This window comes from Bombus terrestris, chromosome 9 (assembly GCF_910591885.1).
Source record: "Bombus terrestris chromosome 9, iyBomTerr1.2, whole genome shotgun sequence".
NCBI lineage: Eukaryota > Metazoa > Arthropoda > Insecta > Hymenoptera > Apidae > Bombus > Bombus terrestris.
In genome coordinates this window covers 19,147,819-19,168,855 of record NC_063277.1, presented here as the reverse complement: position 1 = coordinate 19,168,855, position 21,037 = coordinate 19,147,819, and the positions used below count along the sequence as shown (strand labels likewise).

Here is a 21,037-nt window from a genome sequence, read left to right as displayed (position 1 = left end):
ACTTTCTCCTTCTTCGTCGAATTTGATTGTTGCTGGGAGCTGATGGCCACTCCATATCGATTTTTCCCTCTTACTCGGTGCCTCGTCCGCTTATTTTCTATCACTCTTCGCTTTTCCCCCCTCGTTCTTTCCTGCTTCTCTCCGGATTTTTTCGCGGTGACGATGTTTGTATTGGATGTTTTGTTAAGTTGAAAAGCGTTCGCTTGGAAAGTGGATACAGAAAGTAACTCGAACATTTCAACAAATTCATTTTATTTCTCGCTACTTAGTCCTTCTTCTTGATGTTAATAAATATTTATGAATATCTCAGGTATTATTGATGTTGTATCTTTGAAGATATTCAAATGGACGAGTTGACGTATAAGCGTTGAAGTTTAACAATACACTTGCAAATATATTGTCCTAAATAATAAATATATGATAAAAATTGTCATATCTTGTATGCTAAGACAACACACAAGTGTGTGCTTATTTTTAATACTTTTCTGGAATTATTTCTATAAAAATTCATCTTAATCTCTTGGTCGTGTTGAAATTAATGAGTACGTTGAAGCGACCCAATTGTCGTCAATATTAGGCATATTTTGAAAGCTTTTCTCGTTTTTCTTCCTTACACTTTCTCCACACAGACAGACGCGCGCGTATGTATATATAGGAGCTTGATTTAGGAAATTACTAAAAGAAGAAAAATTATGTAAAATAAAAGGAAAGGTGGAAAAGGAGAAATAAGGAAACAAAGGCGTGCGCGTAGACTGATCACATTCGGCGCCTCAGCCAGTGAAATCTTGAAGCAAAAATCCGGCCGATTAAAATCCCCAGAAAGAACTTCCCCTTATCTACAAGGACGGGAAGCTTCGAGCAAACTTGGCCTGCCCTTTGTCCCGGTTTGAAGGTGGAATTGTGAGTTACTCGAGCGTGGATATAGAAAGATAGACAAACGATGCCGGCTCGTCCGGCGATGAGGGTAGCTCAACTACCCGGGGATGTTTCACGAAGATGGGGTGGAACTTGCACAGATAAATAATATGTCCGTGCCATTCAGCCGGGGGGTAATTAATTCGTATAATATGCCGCAGTTAAGTCGGTCATCTGTCTGCCCCTCTCGTAGGGAGAAACTCACCCCTTACCTCTGCAACCACCCTTCACTTGGTCGCTCAAAGGTTGAACGATATACGCGCTTCGCCTGATCCTGGTCGTAACAACCTGCAACAACAATTCCATTCTGGTTATTCTGGGAGTTTGGCTAGAAAAGGAAATTAACTGAACGAAGCTTAGAAATTTTCTTTTTTCATGAGAACATTGTTGACGATTGGAAGTGGTTTTACCGAGGATCTTTCAAGTCTCGTAAATGTGATTTATCATATTGTTTATTTATCATGGATAGGTATTTAACGGCAATAGGCATTTAACGACGTTAGTGACGTTCCCTAAGACAAGACATCTGTACGAGTATTGCGATAACATATTGCACAAATATAAAAAATATCGGATAATTAAGTATGACAGGTATAAGAGATGAACTAATTACAGGCAATAATTACGGTGGCTTCTTTCATTTATCCTACTCATGATCGGTATCGCGATAAATGAATCACCGATTAATTATTAATTTGCGTTCCAAGTTGATAGAAGTTGCAACTTATCAAGGACGAAACGCGTTAACAAAATGTCCGGTTCAGACCAGAAAAGGGGAGGACTCGGAAGAATCAAAAGAATCCCCATCGAGGCGAGGAGAGAGCCGTGAGTCGCCTGAAACTCCCTCCGAACTCGTCGTATCTCGCTTATTTATCAAGCAGGTCCTCCACGACAACGGGCGGGATAAATCTTTAAAAACGGCCCGCGTTCACCGGGGCCGCTGGCGAGCATAACTCACCCCTATCTGAAAATACATAGGTAACTCTCCGGTTTACAAGTAAACTGTTTACAGCGTGTTCCTCGGTCCGCGGGCCAGCCATCTTCTCCTCTCTCTTTCTCTTTTCTCTCGTACTCGCGGATTGCTGAGCATAGGGCAAACTCCACGTGGCGCTCGCTAGAGAGGGTAACAGGGTGTGCGAGCCGTTTCAGGCCGCCTTATCTAAACGCGTTGAGTTTTCGTCGAGGTGAGAGTCGGAGTTGGGGTCCCAGCATTGCTTAGCCGTTTATTCTTCATAGCCTCTCGAGCTGGCTGGCTGCTTGAACTACCGGAAGCAAGGGCGAGATCAAGATATAACTTTGCCAGATCGGAGAAACAGACTCTCCAATCTTGTCCATATTCACGGTTTGCCTGAATTTACCTAGATTAAACATGGCGAATTCAGTGTTTCACAATTGTTTATGGGAATTGAGGATGAAGCATACTTTTATTATAGGCGAGCGTTGAGTCTTTCGTGTTCTTTGATTGGTTTCTCACATAAGCGTATTTTCCTATCGTTAAAATCTAAATGCTATCACATGTTTGTGGTAAATACGAGAGGCGTGATGTTTCATTTCAATTGTATGTGTTAAAATCCGTTGAAGCGTCAATAGTCTTCTTATTTGTCAAAATAATAGTTTAACAATGCAAGTGACGAAAAAATTTAGCAACAGCGGCAATGTTAAAACGATCGCCAGAGAATCAGAGAAACCAAATAATCTGTTATTATATGAGATAGAATAAGATTAAAGGCGCACATATCAGCTTCGGAATGTGAAAGTGAAGTTGGCAAAACTTTGGCAAACTCGATAAAAATAATGATTTTTTTAGCTGATTCGTTAATCGATCAATGTAAGGATTATCGATTCTATATAAGGTTGGAAATTTGTTGTTTTTATTCTCAATCGAATAAAACGTTCCAATTATTTCAAGCTTGATAAATAAATTACAACGCGGTTTGTATTCTCTCTGCAAAAACCCTTCGCTTCAGTCAATCCGATCGACAAAATAATGCAAGAAAAATTCGATTGAAACCTACTGATTATTAGAATGCCTAATTTATATCGTGTGCAGTGTACAAAATTTATTCGTGCGACTTTCGCACAACTATAACGATAAATCACGATTAAGTAGTTAAATATCATCAAATTGAATTTAAATTTCACACAATTTGTTGTTTAATGGCCGTTCGGGTTCCACGCTTGTGCAGCTACTTTAAAATGTAATGTTTGCCGTATCACGAATTAAACAGCAAAAATTGATAATACCTGTACATAAAACAAAAATTCGAACGCCGCATTTTTTTATCGTTTGCTGTTTTATGTGTCTGGAAATATGTAGTAATTCTCGATTCTCGAATAAAGTTCGTTGATAAAATATGACGAGAGAACCTTCCGATCGATCCAATATTTTTGCATACCACGCCTGATATAAGCGCTGATACAATCTTATGAACTAGAAATCTGCGTGTCCTACGTATGAATAAACATCCATAATCTAATTAAGAGTGGGTATATGTATTTACAACATCAATTGCTGGAATATGATGGCGAAATAAATGGTATCCGGATCTGATCTACGCCGGCTCGTAGTCTGGTAGGGGTTGTTTCACAGCGATGAGGGTGGTTGGGTGGTGGACGGGTGGTGGACGGGTGGTCGAGGCAGGGGTAGAGCGGAGAAGCGGCTCTTTAATGGCCGGATCTCGGAAATTGTGCGCACATATATCTGCTGGCAGATTTATGAAAGTGCTTTTCTTCTGAAGTGGGGAAAGCTGCTGCGTCGCCGCGGCTGCTGCTGTTGCTGCCCCTGGCTTTGGGGTTGCAATGGCGCTGGAGAAAGAGGAAACACTCTCCTTGTCGCTGCTGGTGTGCTGCTGCTGCTGCTGCTGCTGGTGGTGTGCTGCTGCTGCTGCTGCTGCTGCTGGTGGATTCCTGGCGAAGGAGGAGGGGAAACGTACGCTTTACACCCCTCTAGATCTCGAAGCTGCGCCTTCGCTTGCTCTTGGTTCTTCCACCCCGCCAACTCACCCCCCCCCTTTCGCTACCCTTCAACCACCTCAAACCCACCTCCCAGTCCCAAAGACCTCTCTGACTCTTTCTTTCTCCTCCTCCATCGGCCCGAACAGCTTACGTTTCTCTCCTTCTCGCCTCCGTTCCCGTCTGTTTCCCTTCTCTGCCTCTGTCTCACATCGGTGTAATTTTCCAGTGGGAGATTTATGCGACATTAAGGTGTGCGTTGTATACCTTACCGCCGCGCCGCCTTCCGCCGCGCTGATTTATCGAAATATTTGCCGAACGATACTGCCGTGCCGTTATTCTCACAGAGGGGAGGGGGAGGGGGAGGGGGCGCAGCCGGGTGTGTTTTACTCTTCGGCTTATTCGCTTGGAAACCATCCCACCTCCTCCACCAGAAACTTATGGCTCATGATTCTATTCCTGATTTTCGAGACTCGTAATTTTCTGATCACTCGGATCTTGGAATTTATGAGAGTATTTTTATTCGTGTATATCGCACAGAGTGTATAGATAAACGGAGATTTTGAGAACGTACGATTATAGATGTCTAGGCGTTTACTTATAGGGGAAATTGAAGAGTGCGAAAACGCGTAGAATGGAAGTAATGTGTAAGAATGTGTAAAAACGAGAAATAAATACAAAATATTCAAAGTATGTGTACTTGATGCTCCTTGTAACATTTATTTATACATTTATGAGCAAAAAATTACTCATTTCGCCATTTTCGTTCTTCTTCTGTGAAATTGCGGAATCGTACGAAACAGCGTGGCAAATATAATCGCTACAATTTGCCCCGCCATTCGTCCTCCGTTCACTTTCTCTTCCATAACACGCTCGATTCTGCTGGAGAACAGCCGGCGTGGATGAAAATCCGAATGAAAATAAAAATGGGAATCGCAGTTTGATTTCCACTATGGCCATTTTCCCCTTCATGCCTCTCGGCAGTTTTCCGTTATACGGGGGAAGGTTGCTCGTTTGAATGCATCACGATCCTGAATCGGTGTAAGTATAAAACAAAGCCTAGAGCCTGGAGTTCCAACCCCTCTCAGGCCTGTTTCCAGGCATGTGCGCGCTTTAGGGTCGCTCCTTCGCTCGATTTCCCGATGCTGCGTATAAATTGATACGCCAACGTGGCGCGCGGTGGGATTCGCGTAAACCGCGCTTCCCTTTTTAAACGGCCGATACTCCGCGGGGGTTGCTGCGTAATTTCCTCCCATTAAAGGCCGGTTTCTTTGTCGACTCCAGCCAAAGTGTGCTTTTCGAGGTGAAAAACGATGTCGGCTTAAATTTGATAGCTTATTATATTTACATCTTACTGTTAGGATATTTTGGCGAACGTACAACCTTTGCGAATGAAAATATTCTTGCACGGAGGATGCATTGAAATTTACGATTATTTTAAGAAAAAGAATCTTCACTAGTGAATATATGTTTATCGAAGATATAATGTGGTAAACTGAAATTTTAATGAACAAGCTTTTGAAGCGAATATGCCCGATGATGGAAAGTGGTGCGCAAGTGGTACAAATTTGTAATCGTTCTTGAAAGAGGTGTTAATCCTTTAAAGGTCAAGGTTTTTAAATGACGAATCATTTTGTACCTCGTAGCCGATTAAACCACATAATCATTTCAGATTACGAATTTATTCGCACAACTTATCGTTACCTACCATTGTTCGAATTAATCACGGTGATATTTCTATTAGGCAGATAGAAGAGTATTCGTTATCCGACATGTTTGAGGCTACAGAGTTTCAGGATCGACGAAATTGTTTTAAGAAATTTGTCTAACGTAACGTAAATGTTTCATCGTGACTCAAGAATAAAAGTTTTCAGACTTTGTATTTCTAGTTCATATTTAAATAAACATTCTTCAACTAGGTATAAAAAGCTTCGTCCTTTCTTGTGCCTGCACCTAACTTCATAATTAACTTGATAGTTCAAGTAATTGTGCTTCTTCGAGTCTCGAAAGCAGTTAGATTTCTGGCGTTAAGAACCCAAAATTCATCGCGTTCTCACGTTAAATGAGACAGTTGTTCTAGCGATAACGAAATAAGATAGACGAAGAAAGACGATACAGCGATTCGTCGAGGCATTAGAAACCGATCGCAGATGGCGAAGATCATTCGTTGAGCGCAGAATTTACCGGAGCAGAAGTAACAGCTGGTGTGCTTGTGACAGCAGCCCTGTATCCTCCCTAACCGAGCCCCTGCAGCCTCACGTTTTCACCGCAACTCACCCCTTCTCTGGATCTTCTAGACGTTTCGCTGTACCTGACGTTTGCAATCTTGCTGAACTCTTGGAAAATTATAAGTCCAGACGATCCCGTTTTCTGCGATGGTTTACGTTCGTGGACAACTAACGAACCATCGTGCGACTTTCGTTCCTTCCGCCTGTCTTCTTCCACGAGCTTAAATAAGCTTGTCAGTGTTGTTGGTGTTTCTTTTTTTTTTCTTCTTTTCTTTTTTTTCTTTTTTTCTTTTTTTTTTTTTTTTTTTTTTTTTTTTTTCTTTTTTTTTTTCCTTTGACGCAAAGGAAAGAATTTATCGAGTGCTGATATCTATTATATTTTACATTTTACATTTTACTTTTTAAAGATGAATAGGTGTAAGAGTGGTAAATGGCGGAAGAAGCGGAGATTTTCAGAAGAAAGGTAGTAATCGCTCATCAGCGGAGCGACACAACTAGAAGAAGTAGATTGTATAAGATATTGACACGAAAAAGAGAAATGTTGAAGGTAGAAAATTATTAACCCTTATATAACGTTTTTGTTTGCATGTTTTTTATATCCCACCTAACACCTAATTTACATTTTACTTTACTTAACTGTAATTAATGAAATTTTTCGTCCTTACGTTTAAATATTATGTTATGAAAAAATGTCGAAATAAGACTGGTTCTTCTATATTACGCATCGTTGTTTAATTGTTGTTTAATATATGAGTAGCGCAATGTGGTTACGAAATCGAGTATGAATGGACCAACGGTGAAACGTTATTGGTCCGTTAGTCCATCAGATGGAACCAACCCTTAGCTCTGAAATATCATCATATCTCGCCGATGATACGCCCTCGCGGTACGCTCCACCCCGAGAGACAATAATTTAAGAGCAGCAGGGTTGGCCGCAACCGCCATTGCTCGTGAGAGAAAGGGGGAAAAATGAAGCTCTGCATTATGATGATGGGTCCATTGAAATTGTTTACTCTAACACCTTAATCAAATGACCAGTTTAAATAGAAACGTAATGTAAAAATATGTATCATTATCTAACGACACGAATATTGTAATGTTCTACAAGTATTTATTAGTAAGGTATATGTCCGTATAGATAATAGTATTGTCACGTGACAGCATCACTACAATAGTATTATATTTGTTTTTGTTAATTATTGTATCGTAGGATATTGTATTAAAGAAATATATCATACGATGGTAATATCACGGTAGTAATACAAGTAATTTATTCGTTTCGTTAAATCTCTAAGGCAATGCTTCGAGTGAGAAATGTTGGGTGTTTGCGTGTTTGCAATGATCGATATTCCGTAAAGCAGTATTAAAATTTAATAAAACGCCTGAAGATAAACGCGTCATAATTGAACGAAGAATAGAGGAAGAGCAAAATCTTGACGTCACCAAGGAGAAATCTTTGGAAGTCTTGGAGGCCGCTAGGAATGCCAACCCTCCAGTCTCATTAACATCTTGCGTTTCCATCAACCCTTTACACCCCCGTGGTCCAAGGAGGCCGTCTTCATTCGTGCCAACTTCCTTTCATATCTTCACGCGGTGGAATACGTTTTCATATACCTATTAGAGGTACACGTATTATATCTCTTTGTAAAGTTTAATTTTAATTGTAATTATTTTATCTCTCATCTCTCGTAATAACATTCTGTCTTAATTTCTCATCGTTCTTAAATCTCTGTCTCTGTCTGTCTGTCTGCCTGTCCTTGTCTCTGTCTCTGTCTCTGTCTGTTTCTATCTCTCTGTATTATATAAAATTCTTGCGACTTTCAATTGCATTATATGTGTATATATGTGTGTATTCATTTCTACAATGTAATAATAATTCCCAAAAAGTAATATTTCCCAATTGTAAAATTTCGTATGGCAATTGACGCTTCTTTGAAGTTGAGAAGAAAATTTTCTGTCATATATATTTTTTCATCTTCAGCTCGTGAAATAAATATTTAAATTCGACACGAAGATTTGCTGAAAGGAACAAGGATTTTAATCTGTAGGTTGTCTGCCGAGAGTGTCTTTCTCGTCTTCCAGAGAACTCGAGGATTTTATAATAGATGAGGATCGTGCCTCCAATGTTCAAGGACCCATCCATCTTCAATATTCAAAGATGGCACTTCAATATTCAAACTGACGGAAGCTTGCGGATGGGGCGTAGTATGCAAAGTCGGATTATATATAATAGTTATACTAAGAAGATATTATGACGATAACTTGATATAATCGTTTACTTTATCCCGACAACATGAAAAAGTATATAAGGTTATTTAAGGTTATCGAAGATTGATAAGACGATGATTGATGATTGATAAACCGTTAAGAATTAATACGCTTTAATCTTTGTATTTTAAGACCCATTTTTTATTTAATATATTTAATATTTTTTATTTGATATAAATTAATTTGATTTCAATTAATAAAATCGCTTGTCAGTCTGGTATTTATTCTTAGGAGATATTAGCCTAGATCGTGTCTCTCTTGAAATTCACGCAAATTATGGAAATAAATTTATCAAACTTTTTAATTTATTTTATAAATTAGATAGATAGAATGGAGATCACAAGAGAATGGCTGTTGAAAGGGCGAAGAGTTCATGAAAATTCCAGGACAATTTCTAATCAGAAGCGGTAATTCCAATTGTCCTGAAGGAGCGACGCAAAACAAAAACATGGTTTCGCGAAACGAAAGCGAGAGAGCCGGTAGTACGTCTAATGTCTAAAACCAGCAGCATAGGACGGCGAATTCCTGCCTGTAGAATTTTCTTTGACGAATTAAGCTTCGCTCCCCCGAAGGAAGAGAAAAATTCAAGATGGAGAGGGAACAATAGCGGGAAATAAATTATGCAAGATTACAAAGAAGACACGGTTCGAGGGGAACACTTTATATTATCCGGGGACACAGCGGTAGCATAATTACTACCCTCCTCGACCCTCGGTTGTTCGTCGTTTCTAACCCTGGAACGGAAGAGAAGAAAAAGCGAAGGAAACGGCCCTGTTATGAGATGCGAGCTGGTTTTCTTGCCCAGCCAGTTCTCCGTGCCATTCTTCAGTAAGATTTCCCCAACGTAAACAGTCGAGGCTGGTTCCAGCACGGTACTCGACTTGATTCCACCCTGCCACCCTTCCAAACGAGCGAGCGCACTCCACTTTGTGTGCTCTCGGTCAACGGATACGCAAAACAGTCGAATTACGTGGACTTGTGTTCCAACACTTCAGTCCTCTTCTTTCTTCTCTTTTCTCTCTTTTTTTTTTCTTTCTTCTTTCGGACGCTTTCGGGGTTTTCGAGAGCACTCTCGCAGGAACAAAATACGATTTTTCCTGGTTTTTCGATGTCGTTGAAGAAGTGGAAACACGCAATTCGCCAATGTCCGGCTAATGATTCATTTACAGTAAACAGCAGCAATATAGTTTCCGTAAAATATTTTCATATCCAAGTGGACTTTGATATCCAAGACATTTTTCAATACTCACAGGCGCTAGTTCGTATAGAATAGAATAGACTAAAGCGAATATAGATAGAACATGTACATACTTAGCAAATACATGGAGGAGATATTTTTAGTAAGTATATCGTTAGAAACCCTACAAACCGATATTATCGTATTGGAATCGATTTAGATTTAAAGTTATATAATTATAAGGCACCGAGTATATATATATATATATATATATATATATATATATATATACTCAAAATATATACTCAATATATTCAAAATACTCATTTCCCTTTTCTTTCCAAGTACTCGCCGATTATTAAAAACAATTTGCGCTTACTAATCAAACCTGTCGATAATATATGTATCTGTTCCTGCCAGTACTGGTCGCGAATAATAAAGCGAAATTGAAGATACGTAGCGGTTTGCGTTTCGAAAATCCGTCTTCCATCTTGGAACGAGGCGAACCGAGGCGATCAGCGGTACTCGTGTCTGAAAAACGCCGGCCGGTTTATACAGAGCAGTAGAGCAGACAATGCACACGAGGCAGGCGACCGGTCGCTATCCGCCTATTTGATGTTAGTACAACAGCGGCGCCGTGTTTGCGTTGAGGCCCATATTGATTGCCACCCCTGTCGCCACCCCTCACCACTGCTACACCACCATACCCCCTGTACAGCACCGTTCCGCTCTCTATGCTGCATAGAGAGAGCTACTACGTTTCACGTATACGCTCGAACCGAAGCCTGGTGCAACGAGGTTTGCGAGCCAGGTATACCAGCAACTAGTTACTGCTACGTCAGCCGGCGATATTAACAGCGACAGCATCGTTGTCAGCCGCAGTGCTGCCGGCCTGGATTAACATAAAGCTAACGTTACGCTTCTCTTCTCATGCAGCCTCGAGCTGTCTCATCAACGGCCTAGTCCCACACTATCCATGCAACATCCTTTCAGCTATCTATCCTCACGATTCGTCCATCAACTTTCCGCACAAAGCCTCTTTGAAGAAGTCTTCCTCCTCGTCCTCCTACTTCCCCGTCCAGTACCACCCCCTCCCCCCGGCCGCCGTCCGCGAACTGTGCAACGGTTTTGTGGTCCAAGTGTATCTATGTATAAGCGTAGGTGATACATCGTCAGCGAGAAGCTTGTATCGCGTGTCGTGGATTGATCGAACAGGGCGATGTTATTCGACGTTTAAACCATTGCTATCTATAGAGATACGCGTGTGTCTTGCAACGACATTGATGCGACTATATGGACGAGGTTATTATTTTCTTCTTTTTCTTTTTTCTTTTTTTTTTTTTTTTTTTTTTGTACCTATTGGTTTAATTTTTCAAACCTGTTAATCTTTGAGGGTGGAATTAGCGAATTTGCAAATGTTTGGATCTCAAGTTTGTTCCTAGTTTATATATATATTATATATATTATATATACGTCTATAATTACCAACGTAATTATAGACGTTATACATTATTAACCTAATTGTACCTAAGGTTTAACTAGTGATTTAAAACTGTAAGCACGATCCGATATGGTCTTAAAATACGGTCTATGATTGACACCGATTGCATATGATATATCACATATGCAATTTTTTTGAATTTGCAATTTTTGCGAACAAAGGAAAAGAAGAAATACAATGTTTATAATGCTCTAATCACAACTTCTATTTAGATTTCGTTCCTGAACTTGTATTCGACAAAGCTATACATTCGTACTCGTACTCGACTTGCTAATCGAACATTGTTAGATTAAGGGAAAAATGAATGGAATTTGAACGAAATTAAGGAGAGTCGAATTAAGGAAATTTGGTGCAATGGGTTCCATGATTCTCGAAATCAAGAAGCACGCATATTCGAAGGCAAAGAGCCTCTAGAGACAACACAAGCGAGTAGCAAAAAGAAACATCAAAATTGATGCGGCTTTCGGTCGATCGCTTATGGCCGTCACGGGAGCAAACTCGTTAAGGAATCAATTGCCTGGGCACGACTAAGGACTACGACTTCAGTTGGCTCTCTTTTCCACTAGCTGGACGCAACAAAATGCCTGAACGAACTCGCAACGAGCTTCGAAGAGGATGGAACGAGTGTGGTCGGCCAACACCACGCATAGTCACGCACCAATACTTTTTTCCGTTTAAATTTTAGATACGCGGACAATTAAAACGATAAACTTTGTGAAATTTGGTCTTCTTCTTTGAGATTCTTTTTGACATACTTTACTCAATACGACCTTATTTTATTGCATTCATGCTGATCTTATCTTCAGACTTTGTCGTATATACATATTTAGCCATTTGTCGATACGAATGAAGTATCAGTTTTCGATCGTATAAATTTTAATATACGAATATTCGAATTTTTGGTACAACTTTATCATATATCTATTTAAATCTTATTGATTGATGTCTCTCTATTTAAATGTATAAAATGAGTAACTGAGTTTACTAACAGCATAGATAGATATCTTTAGATATCAGTAATGAAATAACAATAAATTAAACATAAAATGCAATTTACACAGTAATTCACTACGATTTTTTTTTCCTTTTTTAAAGATCAATGGAAAATCAAGCTCGATGCGAACGATGTTTGATTTCGATGTAAGCCAGTTTGCTGGAACTCGAGTGTTTTCAAGACAACTAGCTGAATTCGTATGAATACAAACGTAAAGTCGAGTAACTGGACTAATCTGAACTGGGCTTAATATAATTGACTGTTAAAGCGTTAATGTGATTCGGATTAGTGGAACTTGAACGACTTCAAATCAACTAGCTCGACTTACACGAACATAATAAGCTTGCAGTCAACTTATTGGAATCCGACTAACATTGGCGATCGGAAATGAGGCTTTAAAACAAAAGAGACTCGTCGGACTTTGAAAGAGCCGGTATTCAGGACATGCTCGCTCGTATCTTTTAATTATTTAGCTAAACGGCCTCGCGTTACGTTAGTTATAAATGCGTCCTCCTCTGCATGCCCGGGCAAGCTTTATGGCCCTAAAACAGCTAAGTTGGAAACAGCCGCGCCTGTCGTATAAACTGTAAAGGGATTTAACTTTCCTTTCACGACGAGAGTCCTGTTAACCGGCTCGGCGTTTCCCTCTGTCTGCCTGGCGAAAATACTGGACAACCGGCCCTCTATCGCGCTAATCCTCCGTGTCGCGGAGTCCGTTGTTTTCCCCAGCTTTCATATCCCATTAGCGACATCGTTCCCATCCTCTACGAATTGCTGAAAAAGAAGTTAGCTGAGGCTATTTTCCACGGTACTGGGTTGCCTGTGATATCGGTGGCGAGCCTACCTTCCCTTGGAGCTTCGGTCGGTCAAACTGATCGATAAAGACTTCGAAATAGTTGACAACTATCACAATCACGATGCAGGAAAGTTGGACGTTTCACCGTACGTTGGGAATAAGATACGAAAAGATGAATCATGTTTTGGTCAGTGAGAAGCAGAACTTTCCAGTACCGTTGGATTAGTATGATACAACAACGAAAAGACGTATCTTCGAGTTAACTGCAATGCATAGATAAAGATGACCGTTGCCTTTATAAATCAAACATATCTTTAATTTTTACTTTGTAATTTTAAATCGAGTTATTTGATCATATATGAAAAGTGTACATAGAAATATCGTCGTCTTAACTACGGATACGAATGAAATTCACTCGATACTGTGCGTATTGTACACGTGTTGTAAGACGGTGTGTATTTTATCGTCACCAATGTATCTATACTCGAGTAGAAATTGAAGATTTTCTTTTATAAACCATCTGTATTCATTTTCTCAACTGTCGCATCAAGCCGGTTTGGCATCAATACGCGTGTAGAGACGATGTACGTTGGTCTACATAGTCTACAGTCGACGATCTACAACATGGTCTACAAATGCGGTTCGGTTGAATCGAACGACTCGAATCGAAAATGCCTTCGGTTTCTCATCGGCGCACCCCATCGAGTCTTAATAAGGAAACCCTAACGAAGCGAATGCCATAAGGTCTGCGATTTGGGAAGGTCGCGTCGCGCCGGTTCGTCCCCGCAGCGTCGAAGAAAATGATGCGTGGGTGACAAATCAGTCGATTGAGCCGCGATACCCTCAGCCGGACCGGGCAGCGGTTGAGGCTCGAAGGGGGATGGCGGGGCTGGATGGGTAGCATCGGATTCTATCTTCACGTATTGATCAACGCCTCGCCACCCTCTACGGGGTGAAGCCCCGATCGCCACCCCCGCAGTTGCCGGCCGCAGCACAGGCCACTGGACCGACCGCCGGACTTGCTTGCGCGTGTGCGTGTCCATATAAACGCGCCTCATCTCCGTCCTTTCTCCCACTGCCGTTTCTCTCTGTATGAGTTCCAGCCTATGTGTGCGCTATACATATATACATATACATAGACAGTGACCGCCTGAACTGAACGCCCCCGGCTGGACTGGCGTTAAGTACCCTACACACGGTGAGACTTGCCTCGTCGTACGTAGCGGGACACCAGACTCTCAGATAATAATCGACCGGTTGAAACAGTACAAGCTATATCGTGTTTTTTCTTATACCTGTGTTTCCATATATCTAGGTTTATTAACGCACGAACGTATTAATACAGTTTGTAGTAATTTTCCATGCACGAATAATCGGAAAGTCTGGTAACTATTTACTTTATAACTAGCCTTTAATTGTTGTATGCCTCGTTTTGTACCTAATAATTGTGTCTAACAATTTACGTTACGTTACGTTACGTTACGTTACGTTACGTTACGTTACGTTTGGCAAATTATCGTATAGGAAACGACGTGGAAAAAATGGATTATTAAGTTTAATTATTCCGATATAGATATCAGGTGGAATGGTAACCGGTAATCATCTGCGATATTGAAGTTTTAGAAATCAACATCTCGAAGGGTTCGAACTCGCGGAACACCCTCAAAACCCAGTCTCCCTGTTTCTGGTCTGAAAACAACTATTCCAAAACATTCTTCAAATTCCTCGACCAAGAATCGATCTCGTCAATCGCATCTTGTGAATAATCGTTTAAAACGCGAAGTACAATAGAAATATCTCGGAATGGCGGTAAAAAGGCGCTCGTTTCGTTTGAAAAGTGAAAGCAACATTATCGTTATTACCTTTATTACTGGACAAGCAGAAACCTTTGATGATTCGAAAAAAGTATGACGATTCGCTGACATAATCTTTATAACGCCATTGTAAGATAAAATATCCTACTTGCATCTTTAACGTTAATTTAGAATTATCTAATTGCATAGAATTATACGTACATAGGCCACTATGCTATAAACTCAGAAAACTCGTCTAATTGTCTATGAAACAGTTGGCACGAATAAACTAACATGCCCTGAAAAGCACGCGACGGTATTCTACTTCTTTCGAAATGATCCAAGACAAGAAGAAGAAGAAAAGAAAGAAACGAAGGAGACGTGATGGACAAGAGATATTGTCTAACGATCAAAGGTCTTCCCCTTCTTCTCGTTCTTAATCTGAAGCTTCTTCCAATTTGTAAAAAATCTTGGTTCGAAACGGTCTCCTCGAGAAATGGAACGAAAACTCGAAATTGAATAGAGTCGAAAGAAAAAAAAGAGAAAAAGAGAAAAAGAGAAAAGAAGAAAAAGGGAGAAAAGAGAAAAAAAGGATAATAAAGAAAGGTAGAAACGTTTAAATGTAAAATACACTTCAAAGCTTCCGCGGACGGAAATATCGAAAAACCGTTATCGTGACGAAATGGTTAAAAACAGCCGTTTGTCGGTACAATGTAACGAGTATTTCGTTCGAACTGCAGGCTGGTTCTCTGTGTTGCGATCAGATTGAAGCACGACTGTGTTCGTGTGAGTGCATACAAGCACGATCACCGCTATTGCTTTTTCCTTTGTTAATTACGCCGCGGCGTTCAGTTACGCCGCTCGGTTAAACCGATTATCGCGGAAATGTTATTGTCATTTTGCAGTTGCTGCAACGGGACAGCTTGTTCCTCAGAATTAACCGCAAAATATTTCAGTCTGCTCGATTCTATCGGATTAACGTTACGCTTCCCAATTTGACCGGTGTTGATCGGCTCTTCTGGCTCTTTACATGTTATAGCGTCGGTTTTCAAAAGCAATGACACAATCTAGGAAAGTGGAATTTTCAAGAAATTCGAAATAGAGAATCTAAAGTAGAAAATTCTTAGCTTATTCGACGATTTAGCGGCGAGAGAATCTTTCTGCCGCTCGTACGTAATTTAGTTAACTTGGTTAGCGTTCAGGTTTCGGAGATCTTTACCAAACTATCGTTTACTATCTGTGAAAGGAGCATTATTTTGTCATTTTTCTAGGCAATCGATATTTGTTATTTAAGATTTGTTATTTAAGGAGTAGTGAGCATATAAATAGATAACTTAGTATCTGTATAATCATTATAATTATAAAAATATATATTGCGAAATCTATATATTATAAATAAAAGAAAAAAGAAGAAAGAAAAGAAGTGGAAATAAAACTCTTCGTAATACAATTGGGTAAGTTTACTTACTATTTTCTTATATGTATACGCTTGTATGTATGTGCGCAACGTCCCTACAAGTACCTACAAGAATCTATAATAATTTTATCGAATATATGAATAACCATATCGAATAATTAGAAAAACGTATCTTCGATAAACTAAATACTTCTCCTACGGGGAATAATCGGGAGATTTACAGACATGAAAACGAATTAATTACCCATGGAATCAGTGTCGAAAGTTTGAAAGTTTTGCGCGGTTCGTTCTCACGTAGGAAACAGTGGGACGCTTGTTTTCTGTTCGGAATCTCGGGACAAACGAGTCGCTCGAAGGTGCAAGGTTGATCGTGAATGCTGACCGGCCTTTTTGCTCACCGTAAATTAGATTAGTTTCGAAGTTTACGGGTCGAGACTTGCAGAGGAGCGGTTGTAAGGTCGAATGGAGAAAGATTAAGAAGGAATTGCTGACAAATGAGTTACGTGTGAGGATACCGTAATGGGAATCGTTCTGTCAACTTTGTTCAAAGTTTTCGGAAACATTGGTGACCGTTTGTCGAATTTCAAATTCTGATATTGGCATGTAAATATTCATTCGATTCTTTGCTTTCAAACTAAAGGACTTCTCTCTTAACCCCATAATGTAGTTTACCATTTTTTTAAACCAATATCAACTTTATTCTGAATGAAATTATATATTAACAATATTGTCGATCATGCGCTACTCTATCATATGATACTCAGCCTCTACCCTTAAACTTTCCGCCGATTAATCTCAGTTGTATGTTTCCTAGATTCATCCTTAGGAAAAATGCAGCAAGATAGTTGAAGAGAAAGACGAAAAAAAAGGAAAAAAGAAAGAAGAACAGGAGAAAGATTGCCGGAAAGTACGATTAAACAATCAATCAGGAAATTCTCATAGGGTGTCCCATCGGAATAGCGGCATTCCGTATGATCTCTTTCAGTCGGACGAGTCCTGGCCTTTTTCCACGCGGCCAAGCCTTCGTTACCGTGTAAAAAGACCGTTCGTGTACCCGATCGAATTTCAGAAGAGCGGCCACGCGAAATTCCGGGTATTTCGTGGTCGCCGGTCATAACCCTGTAGGAGAGAGCTAGCCAAGATGGGGTAGAGGCGTGAGGGTGAGTGGACCAGACAGCAGGAGAGAAGCGGAGAAGGATAGAGAAAGATAACGAAAGAGGAACGAAGCGGGAAGGAGAAACGAAGGACATAGGGGAATAGAGATGCGAAAAGGAGAAAATTCAGAGATACAGGAAACAGAGAGGAAAGATGGATAGAAAATGAAAGAGGACAGGCAGGTGGAGGATAGAAAATAGAAAAAAGCGGAGGTGATTGGTAGAAGACAGGAGGTGATAGAGAAAAGAGAGGAGAAGAAACATAGAGCGGAGATGGCAAGATGATGGATGAAAAGAAAAAGATAATAGAAACGGGATAGGAAGGAGAAGAAGAAGAAAACAAGGAAGGGAAGGAACAGAGGCGAAGAGAAGGAAGCCACTCTCCGTTTCCTAATTCCTCCGAGTCCTCAATAAGTTGGCCGGTGAGGTTGGAGGTTGGAGGTTGGAGGTAGGGGGTTGACGGGTGGTGGGTAGTGGCCGGTGCGGGTTATTGGATGGCCGCCTCGCACTTGTCACCGGCGCGGCGTGTGGCTATCGCAGAAGACGGGCTATGTTGGAGGGGGTTGGACAGGGATTGCAGTGTGTGTGTGTGTGTGTGTGTGCGTGCGCGCGCGCGCGCGCGCGTGCGTGTGCGTGCGCATACTATATAGTCGTGGAGGAGTTAGAAGGGCTGCAGGAAGGCATCATAGGCATTCCGTAAGACATACAGCCTTCTCCGTGGACGGTCGAACGGAACAGAGGGGTGCTGGTCACTGAGGGTGACCACCGCGTCAATACATGGGGTCGGAAAAAGGGGTTGCGCTTGCGCGAACCCCATACACATTCTGGCATACTTGCTGACCGGACAGTTTCACAAATCATCGGTGTGTTACCAAATGTATCTCTCGTTGTCAGATTCCTGGCCCGGACGATCGATTTCGGCTGCGAGTGAAAGGGCAGATAGATTTCGTCCATGCCATCACGAGAACTGATCGCTAGTGCCTCATGATTGCCGACTTTTTCCTACGTGGAGGCCACAGGCTTTTTGTTCGAATGCGCTCGATCGACTCTCTGCTATCGACGCACGAGATCCATGTACACTATCTGTCATAAATATCACGATAGTTTTATGGATTTCTGGAGATCTATGTGTCGTGCATATCGCGTATAACTATAAATATTATCAGAATGTACAAATTGGTATTTTCTTACGAAGTTGGCAGGGTATACGTTTAAACGATCTACTTGATATTTCGCATTGTTAACTAACACCGGCATTTAACCAAACTTTTATCAAACTGGAAACAAAGTTCCTCCGAACGGTAACGTTCGGACCGATCGATCCCGTTTATCTTCTCATCCATAAATACAAGCAGGCGCGGTAAAAGAGGTCGCAATATCGTCGTGGTAATGTTTCTTCATTAGCACCAAGCAATCTTCTTTATGGCAACAAATCTTACGCCTCCGGTGACGCTGTGTCTGTGCGCCTTTTTTTTCACGATTGCCATCCTGCAACATCGAACGAACGTTTTTGGCCCTCCTTTCGAGAAACGATTTTCTTCCATTCGGGCAATATATGATGCGAACCGACCAGTGTTTCTTCCCGGGCCAGCGCAGCGTCTCCATTTTTCACCGATGCCCCCGCGTCCTTCCTGCACTTCCACTTCCACCGACAGCCATTACGGAACTTAGCAGTCGTTAAACCGAGCATTGGATTATTCTCTGGGCTTATGGAGTTTTCGCCCTTTCTCCAGGTTTACGACCACGCCTGCTGCTTGTGATTTGCCGGCATAACGCTTTTTACGATAAAGTTTGATATATGTACATAGGTAGTTAATTTTGAACCTAGCTTTGCTCATCAAAGGACGCTCGAGATTTCTTTCTCAAAAAATTGCGTTTAGAACAAAAGAGAGAGAGAGAGAGAGAGAGAGAGTCGAGAAGGTACAAAGTTATCGACAACTTGGCAAACCATTGAACAATGCGAAGACTATTTCGAATAAATATATAAGTAGTTCCTACGCTACCGAAGAAGCTGGTAGAGTAGTTGAAGTTTTGTTTGAAATAGAAGGAAAGGAAAATGAAAAGAAAAAAGAAAGAAAAAGGAAGGAAAGTGATACCTAAACGATGGCGTAGGTATTATATAAAACAATTTGTCTCTGAGAATTTCAGACATTCGTTAATACTTTTCTAACCGAGTAACACGAATGAGCTGTGTTGGTCGATTTGCAGAGATAAATGAAAATTTGGTGTGGTTACTCGTCAACCGAACCAGATACGAATCGCAACTCGTGATATAATCAGATCCGCTGGCTAGGTTTGTCCTCCGGTCATCTTACGTCCATTTAATTCCTTTAATTTAGCGGAGGAAACCGTTAAGGCTAACGCTAATGCCGAGGACGAGCCATCCAGGGTGAGGTAACATAATGAAGGTTCATGGAGTTTCTTCGTTCGATCCTATCGTCCGCCTCTTTTCCGTGCCTCGCAAGGTTAACGTCTAATCGAATTATACGTACCAGCTACATTCAACCTTGTCCGAATCACCCCTAACCGGACGGTACCCATAACGAACATCATCTTCCAACTTTGTTCGTCTAAGTTGACTTTTATGCGCTTCGGGAATCGACGACTCGAGTCGAGCAATTTGATCGCGGCGTATTTCGTGTTACGAGCTCGACACGTACGATCAGTGGATGTCGAACCACGGAACAAGCAAACGACCAAGAATTTCTACAACTTGTATAAGAAATGTTCGTGTTTTATGCGCCCCGTGTAACATCATTTATCCGATCTTATTCGATATCGTCATTTATCCGATATCTATGTGTTTTGCAATCTTAACTCATTCATCTTATCCCGCGTCTCATATAATACATACATATAATACATTCGCGGTTACTGGAATAGAACTACTTCATATATGAAATTGTATTACTCGTTGTATCGTAGTTGGATATAATTGAAGCGTCGCATGAGTCGGTGGCGGTAAAAGAGTCGAGCAATTTTTATACGAGTTTCAAATATTTGTAGCAGATAATTTTCCAATATTCCAAATTAAGAGGAATCGATAATTTCGAACAAATCGTAATTTTCTTTCGTATTATCGAGCAAATATACATCTGTTTCTAAAGGTTAATCTGTATTTCGAATTCCATGGTAACGGAATAATTTCGATGACAAGAAAAGCAGTGTAGGAAACGACGGAACAGGAGGCACGAAGGATTCGGGATGCGACGAGGAGAATGACACGCGATGAACGGCACCGACAGCCAGAACGAGACTGGAATCCACTCGTCTGACGCAATAACGAAACCTATCTCGTTTCGGTATTCTAATGGTAATAGGCATGCAGTGAATATTACTGGCAGCATTCGACATTCGATAGATACGAATATAGAGGGATGCGAGAGCAAAATGAATGGGGAGTCAGGGGTTAATTTGAGACAACGCGTATAAATGTAGTTAATACTAGACGCAAGGGGAGCGAATATCGGCCAGGGGTGCCGCTCTCGGAGATCCTGTCACCAACCATTCCCCCCTCCCCCCTACAATCGACACTCGTATGCTACATCTGTCTCGATTCGCGTATCAGAAGACGTCTGTCGTGCGTGACGATGCGAATTTTCATTAGGATATACATATACATATAAAAATACATACATGAACTCATGCTTAGTTTTGATAGGACGTAATTTAGTTGGAAGGATTATGAGTTGGGGATAAATACTCTAAATCGAAAAGATAATCATTCTGGGTGTCATTTATAAATCTATTGTAATTTTGTGTAACGTTCAGTAAAGGTAGGGGTAAAAAAGAGAGAGCGAACCCGAGTGACACATTTTGGTTGAATTGCCTCGGTCCATCTA

General features: G+C 40.9%; 1 long non-coding RNA gene across 1 annotated transcript in view; it reads right to left on the bottom strand.

Annotated features, from left to right (window-relative positions):
- Positions 1 to 203: 203 nt before the first annotated feature.
- LOC125385615 overlaps positions 204 to 21,037 on the bottom strand; it is a 72,525-nt gene continuing 51,691 nt past the window's right edge. The window contains exon 3 of the long non-coding RNA XR_007225085.1: positions 204 to 1,203. This is a non-coding gene — a long non-coding RNA (uncharacterized LOC125385615). The remainder of the gene's footprint in view (positions 1,204 to 21,037) is intronic.